Source organism: Gorilla gorilla, chromosome 21, assembly GCF_029281585.2.
Source record: "Gorilla gorilla gorilla isolate KB3781 chromosome 21, NHGRI_mGorGor1-v2.1_pri, whole genome shotgun sequence".
Taxonomy (NCBI): Eukaryota; Metazoa; Chordata; class Mammalia; order Primates; family Hominidae; genus Gorilla; species Gorilla gorilla.
In genome coordinates this window covers 21,777,735-21,799,477 of record NC_073245.2, presented here as the reverse complement: position 1 = coordinate 21,799,477, position 21,743 = coordinate 21,777,735, and the positions used below count along the sequence as shown (strand labels likewise).

The following is a 21,743-nucleotide window of genomic DNA, read 5'->3' as shown; positions in this document are numbered from 1 at the left end:
AGAATCTCTTGAACCTGGGAGATGGAAGTTGCAGTGAGCCAAGATTACACCACTGCACTCCAGCCTGGGCAACAGAGTGAGACCCTGTCTCAAAAAAAAAGAAAAAAAAGAAGAAGAAGAAGAAAGAAAACATGTACCAATGAGAAGTCACTCAAGGAAACATCTTCAACAATAAATGAAAAAAAAAATCCTCAAAAATTGCTTTGGGTCAAGATAGAGATTAGTATTACAGCAGGATGATAATAAACTCATTCTATCAGTTAGTTATTGACACATAACAAACCACCCCCAGACTCAGTGAATTTATTATTACTCTTCTGTTCTTGGCTCAGCTCACTGATGTGTCTGGGGTTAGCCATGGGTGAGGCAGCAGCTCTGCTGGTCTTTGCTGAATTCTCCTTCATGTTTAAGGGTTGGCAGGCTGTAGACTAGCCTGGGATGATCTCAGCTGTGACAACTGGACTCTCTTCCATGTGGTCACTCATCTCCTCACAGGTTAGCCCAGACTTTCAGTTATGGTGGCAGCAAAGTTTCAAGGGCGAGAAAGCAGATATGTGTACATCTTCTTGAAGCTAAGGCTTGAAACTGGCACACCATCATCAGGACTGAATCTCCTCCAACCAAAAGATATAATCTATTTCCCCACCTTTTGAGTTTTGTCTGGCCTTGTGATTTGTGTTCTCCAAAAGATTGCAACAGAAATGATGGTGAAGTAGTCTAAGCATAACCTTCAGGTGGTCTTGACACCTGCCCAGTCACTATGCCCAGGCTAGCCTGTTGAAGGTGAGGTGCCACATGGAGCAGAGATGGGCTACCCCAGACTAGCCAGCCCCGACCCACCCACAGCTGATTAGAGATGCATGAGTGAGCAGGGTGAGACCAGAAGAAACACCACCCTGCTGAGCCCAGCCAAAATTGTCAATCCATAGAATGCTGGGCTAATCACTAAGTTTAGGAGTGTTTTTCTTTAATGGCACAAAAACTGACTAATAAAAGTGTCTTACATGTAAAATGGCCACCATTTACTGTGCATCTGTTTTGTATAAATTTTGAGGTGAGTAGTATTTAATCTTGTACTTCAATTTGAACCTCAAAAAGTTGTATAAATATCAACACAAATCCTGTAGCTTGCTGGTGGATATTACTGAGTTTTGTCTGGCCTTGTGATTTGTGTTGGCCAACTGATTGCAACAGAAATGATGGTGAATGAGTCTAAGCATAGCCTTCAGGTGGTCTTGGGACCTGCTCAGTCACTATGCCCAGGGTAGCCTGTTGAAGGTGAGGTGCCACATGCAGCAGAGATGATTGATGTTTATTGATTCAACAAACATCTCCAGAAGAGCACTGAGAAGTTGTCGAGACATAATTCTTATCTGCAAGAAATCACGGACCTCTGGGTAAGAAAGCTCCATAAATAGATACATGACAATCCAATATGATGCATGTTGACATAGAGCTGTGGAAGTACAAAGCTGTCAGAGCAGAGGGTGTGATTTAGTTTGCTTTGAGAAATTGAGGGTGGCTTTTCAGAGCTGTTTCCTGGGCAAGGGGAGTGAAATTGCAAATAGAGTAAATGACATGTGCAAAGGTGACTCGGTTCTAAAAAACCTGATGGGTTTAGGAAACTACAAGGCCGGAATCAATGAAATTTAGGAGCCTCTTCAAGTTCCAGGGTAAGGATCTCCTCACTTTTCCCTGTGTTTATCTCAGCCTTCAGAGTAGTAACTGCGTTCTTCAGATATTAATTCTCTGAATTACCTCAACCTTAGAATTGGCAATAACCTTGAAACTGCTAATATCTGGTTTTAGCTCAGTGCCCCCGTTGTGCTCTTTCTGCTTTCTAATCTGGTTACAAAAGTTTCCTTTATTAAATCCTCTCTGACAATACTTAGTGTAGATTCTTTTTTCCTAACTAGAGCTTGACAGATCTAGTTTTCCAGGGAGATGATTCTGAGACTTACAGGAAAATCAGGAGGACAGTTTTGAACAAGGAGTAGGTAGGGAGAATAGGAGACTGAAAGAAGTGGAAACCAGGACACTAATGGGATTTTGTCCAGGATAGAGTCATAAAGAACCTCAACCAAAGCAGGCGATGGGAGAGAACATTCACTCCAGCCCCAAACGAAGAAGCCATCTTTGATCCTTCTTTTTCTCTTTCAGCACCCTCCATGTGCTCTCCCTCCTCCCCACACATGATTGCATTAGCAGGTACTGTCAGCTTTCTGTACATGAATGTTCCAAATCTGACAATGGTTCATCACATCTGCTGCAGCAATTCTAGTCTAAGCCAATACCATTCTTAGGCTTGTTGGCCACAAAAGCTTCCCACTTTCTCCTGTACTCACTCTTGTTTCCCATATAAATCCATTATCCAGACAGCAGCCAGAGTCATTCTTGGAAAAAAAGATAATTCAGACCATATTGCTCCCTGCTTAAAACTCTCTGAGTTATTCCCCTGGTAATAGAGATAAAATGGAAGGCTGCCCATGCACTGGCTTTGCCTGCCTCTTTGGAGTCATCCTATACCTCTCTCTTTCTTTGCCATTGTCCTCCATCCCCACTGATTTTCCTGTTCCCTGAACTCACTGAGCCACGTCTCCCTCTGAGCTTTTTTCCCCCTGCCTAGAACTCTCTCCTGCTCTGTATCCTATGGCTATTTTATTGACACATCCCTTCAGCATGTGTATATTTGGTGTCAATAGGATGCTTTCTTAATGTTTTAAAGAAGTTAACTTCTGTTTGTTTTCATCATTCTGGTCTCAGTTCAGACATCATTTGTTCAGAGTGGCCTGTCTTCTCTTTCCTTTCTGATGTAGATTCCACTTACCTTGTCAGATTCCATTATATCACTGTTTAATTTCCTTCATAGCATATATCTGAATAATCCCATCTCCTTTCCCAATTTCCTTTCTTCCTCCCTCTCTCCTCCCTTTTCTTTCCTTCTTCCTTTCTTCCTCTTTCCTTCCTTCTTTTTTCCTTTTTTTCTTCCCTGTTCTTGTTTTTGGTTGTTGTTGTTGTTGTTTTTCCTGGCTTTTCTCACTATCATGTAATCTGCACATAAACACCCCAAGGACAGCAACCTAGTAAAACTCAACAAGCAGTTTCTGAAGGGATGAGTGAACAGTTTGAAGAGACATTTTTGAGGTGGATTCCACAGGCTCTGGCAACTATTTGAGTGTAGGATAAAGGAGAAACAGAGGACAACTTCTAGATATCTTATTAAGATCAGGCTGCTTATGGTGGTTGATAGATGACAATGCTATCGACCAGATCAGGACTATCTTCGGAGAGTACATTTTGGAGAGAAAAAGATGAAATTGATTTAGGACTATTAGAATCTAATATACTCTCCAGGATACCTGGGAGAGGTCTGCTGCAGAGTGAAAATTTGGGTCTAGACCTCAGGGAAGCGGGGAAGGCTGGAGACAAAAGCATTCATCATCATCATGATAGACAAACATCTATGCAAATCTTTATAACTTGGCAATCTGTTATAGCATGTACATTTATAAATATAAACATTAAATTATAAATATATTCATAGATATATAGAGATATTTGTATGCAAACATATTGTATAAATATAATTGTAAAAGAGTTTTATATTCCAGGACAACAGAAAGAGAGCATAGGGCAAATAGAAGAAAAAAAAGATAGGTTTTTCTTTTTATTTTAGTGATTTTAGAATCCTTTTAGAATCATATTACTTTGAGGCTAGTTCCAGGATATACCTGTGTCGGCATTCTGACATTTGGTATTGTAATAAACAGTTTGCACTTTTGTTACTTTGGTTTTATGTCCATTTCTTAGTCCTTCTGAGAATCTGCAGTTTTAAGTCAGAGACGTTTGAGTGGAATTAGTTCAGCAATCCTACTTGTCTCCTCTGATTTTCCTGCCAAATAAATCTTACCAGATCATATGCAAATTGATTTAAAATCCAAAGTGATATATGTTATATTTGAATGTTCTCATGGTAGAGAAAAAGAGGCTTCCCTCTGTTTTGACCTTGAGTGTTAGAGAAAGAGACATTCTGTATTTCACTGTTTGGAGAGGACATTGGGGTAAAATAACCACAGCTACCTTTAAGTGAGCCACTTTATCACAGGTCTTTAATGCATTTTGATATTTCTAATGTAACATAGTTTTTTCCTAATAAACTTGTTACAAGGAGTTACCACCTGACATGTGTCAACAGTCAGGTAAGAACCCTTCAGCGTGTGTACGTTCAGTGTCAATAGGTTGCGTTCTTAATGTTTGAAAGAGGTTAACTTTTTTTTTTAGTACACTGAATACTTTTCTTGAGATAGATTTTTATAACTAATTTATTTGAAAACTCCAATTTTCTACATTGAATTCAGCAAATGTTTACTTCCTGTATGTTAAACAATGCACTGAGTATAGCAGAAGGTGGAAAGGAAAATGACACCTAGACCCCAGCCTCCTAGACTAAAAATACAAGTGTTTGAGTCACCACAATACCAGGTATGCTACAAACGCATTATAGTTACCACACTTATATTATCTCCATCAATATCAGATTTATTCAGCAATCTTAGAAGTATTCTTATTCAGAAAAGAAAGAAGGAAGAGAAAAAATAACATTGCAATTGAGAACACAGGCTGTACATCCAGATTTTCTAAGCTTGGAGTTTGGCGTATTAATCAAAGTATCATCTTTGCTGTACCAAAGATTCCTGAGGTTCCAGAAACTCAGCACAGTGTGATTTCACCCACATGCCACTGTTCAGTGTGAGTGAGGAGGATCTTCTGGCTCTCTCTGCTCAAAGAGGTGACTCAGAGGTCCAGTCGCTTTTCATGGTATGGCTTTGCCATCTCGGGGCCATTTGCTTCTAGAGAGAGAGAGAGAAAGAGGGAGAAAGAGAGAGAGTGAATAAAAAACCATGCTTCAAAAAGCAGGGATTAGGCCAGATAAGTGACCTTCATCACTTCTGGCCACATTCCATTGGCCAGAATCAGTCACGTGATTGATGAAGGGCAGCTGGAAATAAAATCTTCCTGTGGCAACTGGAAGGAAAATTAAACAATTTAGTTAAACATGACATCATCTTTACCATACCTGGCTCTACCATTTATTAACATATAAGACACAAAACTTTCTGTTGCAGTTTTCTCATCCATAAAATGGAGATAGTAACAGTACTAACTCTGACCACATAGGATTGTTATGAAGATTAAGTGAGGCAGTATATGTAAAATGCTTAAAAGAGTGCCTGGCACCATATATACTATGGAATACTATGCAGCCATAAAAAAAGATGCATTCATGTCCTTTGAAGGGACATGGATGAAGCTGGAAACCATCATTCTGAGCAAACTATCTCAAGGACAAAAAACCAGACACCGCATGTTCTCACTCATAGGAGGGAATTGAACAATGAGAACACTTGGACACAGGGCAGGGAACATCACACACCAGGGCATGTCAGGCGTGGGGGGCTGGGGGAGGAATAGCATTAGGAGAAATACCTAATGTAAATGACTAATTAATGGGTGCAGCAAACCAACATGGCACATGTATACATATGTAACAAACTTGCAAGTTGAGCACATGTACCCTAGAACTTAAAGTATATATATATATATATATAAAAGAGTGCCTGGCACATAGCACTATTCAAGTGAGCTATTCCTACTTTATATGTAAATAAAATTACTAGAAAGGAGATATGATGGTCCATAGGATCTCAGAGTAGAATAAGATCATCTTTATGGCGGGGGATACATGGTAGGCATAATGGCCCCTCAAAGATGTCCACAACCTAAATCATGTAGCCCGTGAATATGTTATGTGACATGGCAGAAGAGATTTTGCAGACGTGATTAAGGCTATAGGCCTTGACGTGGGGAGCTTATGCTGAATTATTTGGGTGGGCTTAATCTAACAGAGAACATTCTCAGCTGGAGGCAGATAAGATGCAACAGAGAGGAAGTCAAAGAGAATTGAGGCTTCAGAACAACTGGATTTGATGATAGAGGGTTCAGGGACCGCAGTACTACAACTGGAAGGAAATAAATTCTACCAACTAATCAAAAGGGCTTTAAAGTAGATTTATCCCCAAGAGACAAGAGCTAGTCTGGGCAACAACTTTTCCATTTGTCTTCTGTGAGATCCCAAGCAGAGGATCAAGCCAAGCCTGCCTGAATTTCTAACTACAAAATTGTGAGATAAATGTGTGTTGTTTTAAGTCACTACGTTTCTAGTAATTTGTTATGGCAGCAATAAGACACTAATAAAAGGGAGAATCAATAAAGTAGTCATGATAGAAAAGACACTTGAACAGAGACTTGATTGACAGGCAGGGTTTTCCTGCTTAAATATAGTGGGAGGACATTCCAGATAAAAGAAACAGTGTTGAGCAGAAGAACAGGGAAGGTAGGGTGGGAGTTTTTTAGAGTTGAGTTCCATGTGATATTAGGAACTTATGAGCAATGATTAAAAATTGGTAGCATGGGCCAGGAGCGGTGGCTCACGCCTGTAATCCCAGCACTTTGGGAGGCTGAGGCGTGTGGATGACGAGGTCAAGAGATCAAGACCATCCTGGCCAACATGGTGGAACCCTGTCTCTACTAAAAACACAAAAGCTAGCTGGGCGTGGTGGCGTATACCTGTAGTCCCAGCTACTCAGGAAGCTGAGTCAGGAGAATTGCTTGAACACAAGAGGCGGAGGCTGCAGTGAGCCGAGATCCACTGCACTCCAGGCTGGTGACAGAGCGAGACTGTCTCAAAAAACAAACAAACAAACAAACAAATTGGTAGCTTGGAGTTATGGTACGGAAGGCTTTAAATTCCAGGCCAAGGAGTCTTTCCTAAATTCCACAGCAAATGAGGAACCATTGCTGGATTTTGATTGGAGAAGTGGTGTGATCAGAGACATGCATTAGGAGGTTGTCTGACAGTACACTAGATGGAAGGGGCACAATGACTAGGAGAATTGCTTATACCATAAGGAGTGAACCAAGATAGTAGCTTTGGGAATGGAAAGGTGGGCACTTAAGAGAGACTGTCACTCAAGAGAGACTGTCTGAGGTTTAGTTCTCTAGAAGCGGGCCCTAAGGTGAGGCTACAGGGGCAACTAATTATCAGAGCATTGCTCCCAGAAGTCAGTAAGGTTGTGGAGCAAGCAGGACATGGAAGGAGGAGAGGTCAAGCAAGGCTGTGCTTTCAGGGCAAGTGCCAGCCTTAGTTTGGTCACACAAGGAGCTCTGGAGCACAAATTACAGTTCAGAGTTTGTTTGTTTTGAGAAGAGATTTCAATTATTCAGTGTTTTTAGTTTTTAAATAAAGGATACAGAAATATAAGCCATGGCTTCTTCCCAGAGTTTACAATCTGGATAGAGAACATGAAAGACACTGATTAACAGAGGCAAGTAATTTCAGGAAATAAATATACACAGATGTGTTTTGCAAAATACAGGTTCTTATACAAATATATAAGTAAATATTGATTGCATGGTGGTTTGTTTTTATCTGAAAGGGCTTTGAGAAAATAAGAAATGCCATTAATGAATAAAACTAGCAGTCTACCTAGCCAGACATGCTTTCCAGCAGCACCAATGGACATTGTAGGGAGAACAGGGGTAACTGTCAGATAATTTTTTAATTCACAGATTTATCCCAAGTTTGAAAATACCATGAAGAATCCTAGGAATGCCAGTAATCAGTGAATGGGATATCTACATATCCGTAACATCTATAGGCTAAACCCACTCAGAATGCTTTTTGCTGAGGGCTTATGTTTTTTAATAAGCCCTCCTGGTGGTTCTGCTGCAGGTTCAAGTCTGAGAAGCACCAAATTAAATGAGATGGCATTTAAGATGCTGCATAGTGTAATGATTAGGGACACAGGCTTTGAAGCCAGACTACTTGGCGCATGGGCAAGTTCTATACTATAGAATGTTAATAACACTCTAACACTCCTATGTCTGGCTTCTGGCTTCCTTTTTTTTTTTTTTTTTTTTTTGACAGAGTCTTGCTCTGTCACCCAGCCTGGAGTGCAGTGGCATGATCTCTGTTCACTGCAACTTCCGCCTCCCAGGTTCAAGCAATTCTCATGCCTTAGCCTCCCAAGTAGCTGGGATTACAGGCACCTCCCCCCCCCCCCCCCCCCATCATGCCTGGCTAATTTTTTATATTTTTATTAGAGACAGGGTTTTGTCATATTGGCCAGGCTGGTCTCGAACTCCTGACCTCAGGTGATCCACCCTCCTTGGCCTCCCAAAGTGCTGGGATTACAGGTGTAAGCCACCATGACCAGCTCTGGCCTCCTCTTTTTTTTGCCTTTCCATCTCATACCTTCAATCATTTGTGTCACAGGACACATATAAGTACTTGGGAGGAGATAAATTTTGACAGTAAAGCAAAATCAGAGTTAAAGGCAAATGTTTAACCAATCATATCCAATTACAAGCTACTCAATGAAGAGTTTTAGATTTATAGAGCCAAATATTCTGCACTCCTGAGAAATCTCAGCTTTTCATTCTGTAAATATTTTCATGTTGCCTGTAGCGGCCACAAATTAAATAAGTGTACATTTTTTAGTGTTGATTTATTACTCAAAGATTTGAATTAGCAGATGGAAATAGAACATTTTGTATCTACATTTTTTAAAAAAATCCATGCATGAGAAAGGAGCCAAGTGTCAGTTTCCAGTGAGGGGAATGTTCTCATGGAGGTGCTGTAAGGTTAAGTCTCTCCACTTCATTTCTTATTCTTTGGCAGATTCTGGGAGCCAACATTGTCTTGCTCTGGTTTAGAAAGCTCATTCAGTGGAACTGCAACGTCCTCCTATGGTAGCCTGTCTTCTCACCAAGCATTGTCAATCAAATCCAAGATTCTTCCATCTCTTTGTACCTCACTGTTCATTTTCCTGGAGCTTTAACCTTGTCAGATCTGCACCTGCTGCACCACTACACCAGCTTCCTCTGGACCATAACCTCAGCATCACGTGACTCACACACTCTTCTCCCAGATCCCTGCATGTAGGTGAACTCATTTGCTCACATGGAGAGAAAGTCTGGAGAATACCTCATTTCTTTTCTTCTTTTCTTTTTTCTTTTATTTATTTATTTTGAGACAGAGTCTTGCTCTGTCACCCAGGCTGGCGTGCAGTGGTACGATCTCAGCTCACTGCAACCTCCGCCTTCCGGGTTCACGCCATGTTTCATTAAATAGAGACAGGATTATAGAAATAATTCAAAAAATTCATGAGTGAGGAAGTTCAATAATTGAAATGAAATATTGACTGGAGAGGCTCAACAGCAAATTTGACCTAGCAGAAGAATCAGTGAACATGAAAATTGGCCAATCGAGATTATCCAGGTTGAGAAAAACAGTTTGGCAGTTCCTCAAAACTCAAACATAGAGTTATTATACGACATAACAATTTCACTCCTAGGTATAAACCCAAGTGAATTGAAAACATACATCTACAGGAAAATTTGTACATAAATGTTTATTGCACCATTATTTACAATAGCCAAAAAGTGGAAACAACCCAAATGTCCATCAATTTATAAACTGATTTTTTAAATGTTATATATCCACACAATGGAATATTATTCAACTATTAAAAAAATTAAGTAATGACACTGCCACCATATGGATCAACCATATGCTTAAAAGCACTGTGCCGGCTGGGCGCGGTGGCTCACGCCTGTAATCTAAGCACTTTGGGAGGCCAAGGCGGGCGGATCATGAGGTCAGGAGATCGAGACCATCCTGGCTAACACGGTGAAACCCCATCTCTACTAAAAATACAAAGAATTATCCAGGCATGGTGGCGGGCGCCTATAGTCCCAGCTACTCAGGAGGTATAAGCCACCATGCCCAACCCTGGCTTCCTCTTTTTTTTTTTTTTGCCTTTCCATCTCATATCTTCAATCATTTGTGTCACAGGACACATATAAGTACTTGGGAGGAGATAAACTGGAGTGCAGTGGCACGACCTCGGCTCACTGCAACCTCTGCCTTCCGGGTGCAAGTGATTCTCCTGCCTCAGCCTCCCAAGTAGTTGGGACTACAGGCACGCACCACCATGCCCGGCTAATTATTGGATTTTTTAAGTAGAGATGGGGTTTCCACCACGTTGGCTAGGCTGGTCTCCAACTCCTGACCTCAAATGATCCATCCACCTCGGGTGGGGATCTCTCCCATAGTGTTGGGATTACAGGCATGAGCCACTGTGCCCGGCCCAAAGACTTTGTTTCTACTAAGAGTGAGGGGGCAGTGGGTGGAATGAATGTGATGATGACAGAGGCTGAACATAAGCTTTCTTTGGTTTTGTTTGAAGTCGAGACAACTGGGGTTTTATCCTTCGGTACCAGTCAGTCATTGACTATAGACCACCCAGGGTGATACGCATTTTCAAGCATTGGGAGGAAAGAATGCTGAGTCTCAGAGGCAGCTCTCAGGTTGAAACTATGGAAGCACAGCAGGCAGAATCAAAGAGATAGGCACAGAGAACCAGTAAAGGGCCTTAGGACCTGGGAGCTCACCAACAGCATCCGCTTCAGAGGTGGTGCAGCTTGAGTGCAGGGCAGCTGGTGCGGTATGAAGATGAGGGTGATGGAAAGGAAGTGAGGGCAGCACCAATCTCTGTGCCCTTGGTCTTGGGAGAATGGTCAAGCAAAGAAAGATAAGGAAGGTGTTGGGGTCAGTTTTGGATAGACAATGCACAAAACTGTATTTTCCATGAATCCATTATTGAGAACATCAGAGCTCAGCTCAACTTTCAAGTGATGCAAAGGCCCTAAAACTTTGTAAGTTGTATGAACTCAGAGCCCCTGTAATGGTGGGGCTCCACTTCCCACCTCAGTGCATTAATTTCTTTTCATTTTCCAGAAATGTCTACCTAATTTTTACACATGAGGGTGATCAAAGTGAAACATTTTTAAATGCTTTCAGTTACTCTGGGGAACCATAATTGGATGGCAATGTTTTATTGTTACCAATGAGGAAAGTGGAACTAGATATTGATCACATTAGTATATTGTTCAAGTTAAACAAGAATGAACTAGAAACTGTTATGCATTTTATCTGGCCTCCAGGGTTAGACTAAATGAAAAATATTACTTCTGTCTGTTAAAATATATGCAAGAGCAACCTGTAGTGACAAACTAAATTGTGATAGATGAGGGAAAAACAGGCACTTGAAGAAAACAACAAATATTTTCTAATCTAATATAACTACTTGAATCTTAACTCTTGGGCGATGTTCTAATTTCAGTTTAACTTAGCACAGTTCCTGTTTGCTCATTATAGTCAGGAAGCTATTCAAGATCTTGTGGGAGATGGAGAATTTGAAAGCCTTGACTCCATGGACTGTTCTTAAAAGTTTTTTTTTTCTGAAATAAAAGTAGATATTTCAATATTCACAGTGTCATTAAGCTATGAGATCTGGGCAAATCATTTCATTGCTTTATTCAAAATGCACTGATTTCCACCTACCATGTGCAAAGCACTGTGCAGATAATGTGATGTTTAAGCCCCTCTTTAAAATGAGGAAGTAATAGCATCTTCCATGCAGGGGTGCTGTGAAGATGAAATGACTGCTCCTCCAAGTGTGGTCCTTGGACCAGCAGCTTCCACAAAGTCTAGGCACTTGCTAGAAATGCAGATCCCTAGCATCATCCCAGACCTGCTGAATTAACACCCATAAGCATGGAGTCTTGGAATATGTTTAATAAGCCTTCCTGGTGATTCTGATGCTGGTTCAGCTCTGAGAAGCAGCTAATTAAATGAAATAGCTTTTAAGATGAAGCATAGTGTAGTGATGGGGAACATAGGCACTGGAGCCAGGCTACTTCCCTCATGGGCAAGTTCTATAACCTTGGGACCTTCCCTGAACCTCAATGTCTCTGTTTCCTTATCTGTAGTATGGCAGATAGTAATACAGGAGGTATGTGAGCATTAAGAACGGGGTTTGGTGCCTTGTACCTTTGGTACCATGCTCAAGAAACTTTACCTGTCATCATGGTTAAAGTGCTTACCTTGGTAAAAATTGGCAATTTTCTGGTGGATGGGGTTGATTAATAAAGGATGTTAAGAGCTTAGGTTCAAACGCAGACTCTAGTCAATGTTGGCTGTAAGGCCTGAGGCAAAATACCTAAGTGCTCAGCCTCTGCGTCTCTAAAACGGACTGATACTAGCAACTATCTTCTGGAGCTCTTGTAAGAATGTCAAGGTGCCTGGGACACAAGAAAAAATGTAATCACCAGTACTATTAGCCATTACATTTATAGTGGAGGAAAAATAATTTTCCCTCTACCCTTATGAGTTCTTAGCTGTGGACCCCTAAAACAAAAGACACATTAACAACAACAAGAACAACAAAACAGTTTTTGAATGTTCATTTCATATATACATGGAACGTACCCAGGGATTGAGTAACTCTCATGAGATGGCTTAGAACTCCAACCTATATGACGTCTTCGAAGAAGAATAATACATTATTAAAGAAGTGACAAGACAGAAGAAAAGGACCTTGAGTCTCTAACAGTGGCAGATTGTGAGAAGGCAAGTATATGGGAAACGACTGGTAGGTAAAGACCAACTAGTAAAGTTTGTTCTGTAGACTCCTCTGGTGCCACCTCTAGGTTGATAAGCATCTACAGATGCTTTGTCTTTCCTGGTAGAAAGGGGAGGAAGGACACTTTTGTAAATTTATGCCCTGCTTTTAAGCAAATAAGGGGAGTCAAGAGAACTTTCCTTGTATCTTCTTTTTCTTAATTGCCTTTGGCTCAAAACAATCCTCATGCCAAAGTGGCATATTCTGGGCTACACAGTAATGATATAAAGTTATGATTGCTAAATACAGCCTGTGTAATGGAGCTCTAGGCAGGCCCAAAGGCCTGGTGTATCTCTTAGGGGGAGAGGCAACAGGGCACTAGGGGAGTATCCAAGTCATTTGGTTTGAGCCCCCTCACTCAGAAACCTGAGAATCACCTGGTCTGTCTGTGGTTCCCCACTTGAGCTTTTGCTCAATGACTACAACAGCAAAAAAGTTACTTTGAGAAAAGCACAATTCTCCATTAAATATCTACAGGCAGGACGGTAGAAATGACATACCATGGCCCTGCAACACCCCCTCTCACCACCTCCTTTCTGTCTCCTTCCTCCCTTTTCCCTTCCCTTCCCTTGCCTTCCTTCCCTTCCCTTCCCTTCCCTTCCCTTGCCTTCCTTCCCTTCCCTTGCCTTCCTTCCCTTCCCTTCCCTTCCCTTGCCTTCCTTCCCTTGCCTTGCCTTGCCTTGCCTAGCCTTGCCTTGCCTTCCCTTCCCTTCCCTTCCTTCCCTTCCCTTCCCTTCCCTTCCCTTCCCTTCCCTTCCCTACCCTTCCTTCTTCCCTACTTTCCTCCCTCCCCTCCCTCCCTTCCTCCTTTCTTTTCTTCTTGTCTTTTAAAATAAGAATATATATTAAGGGCCCACCACGTATCAGGCATTGTGCCAAACATGTGGTTCATTGGCGAGCAAGACCAGAAAGAGTTTCTCACCTTATGTTGCTCACTGAATATTTGGGAACATAGACATTCGTTTATCCATCCATCCATCCATCCATCCATCCATCCATCCATCCATCCATCCTTTCATTTCCTTGAAAAGTATTTATTGAATGTCTATATATTCTAGGTACTGTTTTTGGCATATATAAGGCTGACACACAGATGAATATAAAATTTTGGATGGAACATATACAATAAAAAGAGATCAGTGATATTAGGAGACTTCATAATAGGGTTATAATCAAAAGAACACTTTGGAATAATTGTTTGTTTTCTTTCTTGTCTTGTTTTCCCCTTAACTCTCTAGTAAAGGATAACACACATACAGAGGAATATACAAAAAATAAAAGTGGAATTCAAAGAATTTTCACAAGGAAACATACCCATGTTACCAACACTCAGATCAGCCAACAGAACATTACCATCCTCACAGAGGCCCTCCTCATAGCCCCCTCCAAGTCACCACCCTCTAAAAGTAGCAAACACCCTGATTTCTAATACCATAGACTAGTTTTGCTTATTTTCAAACTTCATAAAAATGAACTCATGCAGTCTAAACTCTTGCATCTGTTTTTCCACCTCAATGTTATATTTGTGAGATAGATTCATGATGGTTTGCTATAGCTGTAGGTTATTCACACTCATTGCTGGGTAGCATTCTGTTGTATGAATATACCACAATTTATTTTTTCCATTCTACTTCTGTTGGGAATTTGAATAGTTTCCAATTTGGGGCTATTATGAATAATGCTGCTATAAATACTCTATTATAGGATGGGATGTGGTGGCTCATGCCTATAATCCCAGTGCTTTTGGAGGCTGAGATGAAAGGACTGCTTGAGGCCAGGAGTTCAAAAGAAGCCTGTCCAATAAAGTGAGACCTCATCTTTACAAAAGAAAAATTAAAAATTAGCCAGGCATGATAGAGGATGCCTGTAGTTCTAGCCACTTGAAAAGCAGAGGAGAGAAGATCTCTTGAGCCCAGGAATTCTAGGCTGCAGTGAGCCATGATTGTGCCACTGCACTCCAGCCTGTGTGGCACAGTAAGACTCTAAAAAAATTATATTATACACCTTTTGGTAAAGAAATATATACATTTCTATTGAATATATACCTAGGAATAAGAGTGCTGAGTCATGGTGGGTTACAAATGTTGAACTGTCATGGTTAGTGCTAGATTTCCAAAGTGGTTGTACCCATGTTCACACCCACCATTAGTGTGTGGAAGTTTCCGTCAGCAATGGTTCCTAAGCAGAGGCATTTCTGTGTTCATCCATGGCCTTCTCAGCACTAGGAGCTAACCTCCTAGTGTTAGCTCGGATAACCTTGCATCTGATCTTCCTGGGCATGAAGAGTTTTGGTAGGAGAACTCAGAAGACGACAGTCTTTCCTCCAACTAGAATTACTTGGAATTTAAAGGCAGAGTGAGAAAAGTGTTATGGTCAAAGCAGACTTTCCAAAGCAATAATAACATTTCACATTAACAAATATAGTGCGGTGACAATTTCTTTTAAAAATTTCTGTTGGAATGTCTAACCATGTCTTGAATGACAGAAATAAAACACCTTCTACAGTGCTGTCTGGTAGCACCTGTATTTCTATAGAGAAGATGGATGGGCTGTTTTGAATGTTGTTCAGTTGTTATTTAAAATACTGCAGGAGCGTTCAGCAATTTTCCAGCAACCTGAAAAATAAAAGTCATGCTTTGTTGGCTGCTTGGCACACTATACCTTAAATGATCTTGTGAATAAACATAAAAGTAAGTAAATTCTAAAAGTAATCTGCAAATGACCTGCAAAAATATAACCTTAGCCTTTGTCTTGCAGACTCTCGTCACCAAGCAAAGTGAAAAAATTTCTAATTCAACAAAACCCAGTCTTTTGGTCCCAGGATCCTCAAATATAAGGGAAAGAAATGAATCTTAACACTAAGGTCAGGGGCCAGATGTGGTGGCTCATTCCTGTAATCCCAGCACTTTGGGAGGCTGAGGTGGGGGGATCACTTGAACCCAGGAGTTCGAGTCTGCAGTGAGCTGTGATTTCACCATTGCACCACTGCACTCCAGTCTGGGCAACATAGTGAGACCTCATCGCTTAAAAAAATTAAAATTTAAAAAAGTTAAAGAAATAGGACCAAAGTCAGGGAAAATTCAGGATGAATAACCAAGAAAGAAGAGGCTGTATGTCCATGTCACAGGAGATCTGTGCAACCCCAGTTTCTATGAAATAGAAAGCATAGAAAAGAAATCAACCAGCAAGAAAAAAAGAAATGAGAAATTGGGAACCAAGCACAGTTAGGCATGTCAACTGGTATATCAATCACTATGGGCTAGGCTACTCTGGGTAACAAATAGACTCCATATTTCAGTGGCTTACATGAATGTTTCTTTCTTGTTAATGCTTTGTGCCTTGTGCCTGCTTGCTGTAGCTCTGTCCTACATCTTCTGTACTCCAGGTGCAGGCCAACAGAGCAGCTTCAATCTGTGTATTAGTTATTTCTTGCCACATTAATCCTGTAATTCCAAACCACCACGAAACTTCAGCAGCACTCAGGAATAAACATTTATTTTTTTCTCATGAGTCTACATGGCAGCTGGAAAGTTCTGCTGATCTGGGCCTGGCTTGGCTGAGTTCAGCTTGGCTCACTCACCTATTTGGGGATGGACTGGCATAGGCTGGTCTAGGATGACCTCAGCTAAGACAATGCATCCCTGGTCCACTGGTCTCTCCTCTTTCAGCTAACCCGTGCTGAATTACACGATGGTATCAGAATTCCAAAACAGCGAATGGAAGAGTGTAAACCCTCCTGCAAATTAGTTAACAAAAAGGCACATTACTGCTTCTACCACATTCTATTGACCAAATCATGTCTCAGGCTAGCCAAGCTTCTAGGGACATGGATCTCCATATCTCCATATTTGGTGGGAGTTGCTATAGAATCATATTACAAAGGTAGAAGTGAGAAGTGACAGTCATTTTTGCAATCAGTGTTCTAAAACCTGGAGCATTGCTGGTCATGATGGCAAAGGAAACATAAGCACATCACTTCTCTCACATTTCTTTGGTAGAGCAAGTCATGTGGCCAAGTCAGGTGTCAACCCAGTTGGCAAACAGAATCCTCTCTCACAGATGGGCAATGAATATCTGTAAAATAATACAATATTTCACAGAAGTTAGAGAGAGGGAAAAAATGTAGGTTTCTTTCAGTATGTTGGTGTCTGGGATAGACATTATCCTGGCATGAGAATGATTCCTGGATGTTAGACAAGACATGAGAAAGTTGTAATGCACTTTCATTTTTCCAAAATTCTGTCCCTTGAAAGTCCCTTTAGCATATAGGCACCCCTCACTGGCATAACCACTAGGTCAATTAATACAACCTATTATCAACCTGGTCCTTGGAAGCAACAGGCATATACCTGTTCCTCATATGGCAAATGGTAAAATGAACTCAAAAAGAACACTTAAAATAGGTACTTTTTCCAAACTCGGTTTCCCATCCAGTCAAGGTTAGCCGGTACCAATCCAAGTTCACAAACTCGAGTGCATAAGAATTCAGCTGTCTTTATTTTCTGCAACTCTAGTTAATTTCTGTTATAAAACCCTATGCCACAATAAAGTATAATTTAATTTCAGTTAATTCAGGGTCTCCACATGTTTGCCCAGGGCTGGATGTTTAGCTTTGAGGTATTCACTGTGTCATGGTTTGCATGGCATGGGATCTGGGGTATGCATTCCTCTGTCACATTGACCTTTGTGAGCCATCCTTCACATGGCTGTCTGTCCTTGGTCCTACAGATTACTGGTGCATAATCCTAAAGTTCTGTTGCAAGATCCCAGATGAGGGTCTTTCTCGCATTGTCATGTCATCCTGGTCTGCACGAGACATTCAACATCCCTATGCCACATGGGGTTGAAGGCAGAGACTTGGTCAAGTTGATGAAGACCAACTGGCTAGACATAATCTGCTTCTATTTCTAACCCACAGTCTTCCTGACTACTTGGAATTTCACCAAAGGAGGCTTAACCCTTACTTCATTCTTCCCAACCTATCCTGGTTTTCAATCAGTCTTGTCCCAAGGAGGTGTGCCTAAGGTCTTATTGTTTTCCTTTCTTAGGGAGCCACACCCATGCCCGTTCTTCTCCCCAAGTCCCTTATTTTGTTTGAGGGGAGGGTAAGCCAGTAAACTTTGCTTTTCTGAATCTTACCTTCTCAAAAATCTATTTTATTATCTGTGTATATGAGCTTGCTTTCTTCCCAGAGGGCCTAACCTTTTACAACTCAAAAGCCTGGAAAACAGTTGTTATTCCTCTCCTTTTAGTGTATCTTCCATTTTTTTGAGGCAATGAACATAAACATGACACTACCAGAATGGGCGTGAGAGGAGAAGACAGGAATCAACAGGAAGTAGAAGGAATGAAAAGGACAAAAGTGAAAATGATTGTTGCTGTATTGGGAAATGTTTAAAGACCTGCTCTCAAACAAACAAACAAACAAAAAAGGTAAAAGCCTTGATTTGTAGTGTTTACTGATTTCTGTCATGTAAACACTCCCACCATGGCTGGTTTCACATTACCTGTGTGACATCACCGATGTAACAACACAGAGTTGAGAAAAGATAGGTGGGAGGGCATGTTATGTAGTATTTTCACCATACAGATGCAAAAGATATAACTAATACCAAGACCATACAGAATAATTAATGTAGTGAAATAATTACAAAGGATAAATTATGTTTAACTTTGTTTTAATATAATCTATTTAATGGCAAGTTTAGGTAATTTAATTTTAATAATGGTTTTGTTTAACTGGCTCACAAAACATCTGAAAATTTCATAACAGGCTCTCAGCACCTCAAAATTGTTAATGTATTAAATACAATTGTTAATATTTTGTGACTATTTTTTGAGACAAAGGAAAATAGGCTTTTCTTGCTCAGGATGTGAAATGGGTTATTTAGCAATTATGAATGCTCTGGATGTCTCTGAGCCCTACTTCCCACTCTTTCAGACTCACCTATGATACAGCTGTTTTTATCAACCTCATGCCACTTATTTTCATCTTTTGATGTATGCCCAGGACTGTTTGGGCCTAACATGGAAGCATGGGGGCTGTCTGCACCCACTGGGGCAACCCTTACCTAATTGGGAAAGAAGGCAATGGATCATTATTTCTCTCCACTGATCTTCATTTACAACAAGCTCATTTACAACTCCATAATGGATTGTTGGATTGAATTTCCTCCCATCTCTGTTACATTCTGTGTTGCCCTCACTCCTGATCTTTGAGAGAACTTCCCGATAAACTACTTGTACCGAAGCCCTGTCTCAGGCTCTGCTTTCAAGAGCACTCCCAATTAAGACACTGACTCCATCTGGTCTCGCACCACTATCCTAGAAGGCTTATGTTATCCAAGGATACCTGCAGTGATTTGGAGCATGCATGTGTAATTTTTTACTCAGAAAGAGTATGATATATAGACAAGACATTTAGAAACTGTAGAAACGAAACAGACCAAAAGCATTGATTTGGGCGCTCTCTATTATTGAGATAAATCTGTCTCTCCACAGGCCTTGAGACTACAAATAATCTAGGAATAGATGTTATGTTCATATGAGGTCATTCATGATGATCTGATTTTACAAATGTATATTAGAAAGATGTGACAGATTGTAGTTTCAAATTGACTGTAACAAGATCTCTCATCTCACATGTTCTTCTTAAAATGTAAGTTTGACTATCCTGCTATCAAAATGTGGTGGTCCTAGCTCGTTTGGACTTCTATAACAAAATATCATAAACTGAGTAGCTTATAAACAACAGAAATTTACTTTTCACAATTCTGAAGGCTGAGAAGTCCAAGATCAAGGCATCAACAAATTCAATGTCTGGGGAGAGTCTATTTCCTGATACCTAGACAGTGGCTTCTCTCTGTCTTCTCACATGGTAGAAGGGGCAAGGCAGCTCTCTGGGGCCTCTTTTTTAAGGGCATTATTCCCAAGCCCTTATGATCTAATCACCCCCACAAAGCCCCAGTTCCTAACACCATCACATTGGTAGTTAGGTTTCAACCTATGAATTTGGAGGGGACACAAACATTCTGACCATCGCCAATGGCAAGTGGTGTCTATATTTTGTCCCCTTAATCTGGGCAGGCTTCTGACTGTGTTAGAAGAAACTCTGTGGATTTCTGAAGCTGTTTTATAAAAGGCCATGTAGACGTGATTCTCAGGACAGCTTCTGAGATTCCTAAGCCACCATTTGAACAATTCAGCTGCCTTGAGGCCACCATGTTGTGAGGAAGCCCAATTTAGTCCATGTGGAAAGAGAACATGGAAAGGTCCTGACACTACTTAGAGAGGGAGAGAGAGAGAGAGAGAGACAAAGAGACAGACACAGAGAAAGCGAGATAAGACTTATCTGTTATTGTGAGAATAAAGGGCAGGCTTGAAGTTCAGCTGGGAGGCAGGTAATTACTATATCTTTTTATTTTTTTTTTAGAGCTTGGAGATAATAATGGCTGCTCTTGATGATTGGAACTACTAAGTAGTAAATTAGCATGTAATACTGAAGGCATTTTCAGTTATGCCTGTATTTTTATAAAGTAGAGGTACTGGTTTTTTACTTTGCAATTTTTATGTAATTGCAAACTTACAGGAAACTTGCAAGACTAACACAAAGGCATTTCACATACCATTCATCCAGATTCACCAATTGTTAACACTTTGCCACATTTGTTGTATTACTGTCTCTCCCTTTACACACACACACACACACACACACACACACACATTTTTTCCGAACCACTGCGAACACGTTGCAGAAATTATGCCCATTTACCTGTAATTCTTCAGTGTGTGTTTCCCAGGATCAAGCCTATTCATTTCCATAACCACAGTAGATTATCAAATTCAAGAGGTTTAATATTGATATAATACTAATATTCTATCAACAGATATTATTTCAATTATTCCAATCAATCACACTCTTTTTAAACATTTCAACTTTTAGTTTAGATTCAGGAGTGCAAGTTTGTTACGTAGGTATATTGTGTGACACTGAGGTTTGGGGTAGAATTGATCCCATCACCCAAGGAGTGAGCATAATACTGTTTACATAGTTTTTCAGCCCTTTCCTCCCTCTCTCCCTCCCTCCCCGCTTTTGGAATCCCCAGTGTTTATTGTTCCCATCTTGTGTCCCTGTGTACCCAATGTTTAGCTCCCATTGTAAGTGAGAACATGTGGTGTTGGGTTTTTCCGTTTCTGTGTTAATTCGCTTAGGATAATGGCCTCCAGCTGCATCCAAGTTGCTGCAAAGGACGTGATTTTGTTCATTTTTATAAAAATGCCCTTTACACTAACTTTTTTTTCCTGTCCAGGATCCAATCCTGGTTCACACATTACCTTATTTTCATGTCCCATTTCTCTAAAATGTTACTCTTTTGTTTAGCTTTCTAGAAAAGTCCATCACTGTGTTTGTCATTACTATCAAAGATATACAGAAGCTGATATGGCCTTCTGGTGCCTTTGCAAGATAACTTTGGAAACTGCTTTTCAATATTGTCTATATCTGGCTTAACAAAGTTAGAAGATATAGAAGCATTCACTCAGCCAGGAGAGAGGTAAATGTAGCTGTGGCACTGTTCGCATCTATCCAAGCAAATGCAGTTTGTTTACTGAATTGAAAACCACCTGCTACTTGACATTTAAGATATTTAAAGAAGAAATCGGAAGATTTGCATTTCTTATGAATAAGTAATTAATTATTATTACTGTGCCTGGAAATCGAAAACATCTGTGTTATAGGGCTTTGAAGAGGGTAGTGTCATTGGCTTGGGGTTCTGACTGGTTTGAAGGGAATACGTAGTAGATCCTCATTCTTTCACCAACCAGCTGACTCTTCAAGGCCCCTAGCTGTTTTCTTTCTGACTGAGAGTGGTAGTAAGCCATTTATTTCTTCTTAACTAAGTGGCTCACCCCATTTTGGATATGTCTATCTCTATAATAAAATAGCAGACATAACATGTTGTATACTGGGATGGATTCTAGACAAATAAGATAAAAAAAGTTTGGGCATATTTGGAGAAGTTGACCATATGCCCTAGAGCAGGGGATTGTTGGAGACATGGTCCCCACTGGTGGACTGGTGAAGCCTAGAAGCCCTTCTCAAAATGATGTTTTTAAATACACACCTGCACCCTGGTTCAGTTAGGGTTTAGATTAATC

The 21,743-nt window shown here is 40.6% G+C and overlaps 1 long non-coding RNA gene and 1 pseudogene across 1 annotated transcript in view; one reads left to right on the top strand and one right to left on the bottom strand.

Annotated features, from left to right (window-relative positions):
* Positions 1 to 21,743, top strand: part of LOC109024326 (uncharacterized) — a 68,610-nt gene that overhangs the window by 31,385 nt on the left and 15,482 nt on the right. The window lies entirely within an intron of this gene.
* Positions 8,661 to 8,884, bottom strand: LOC109025090 (anaphase-promoting complex subunit 13-like; annotated as a pseudogene).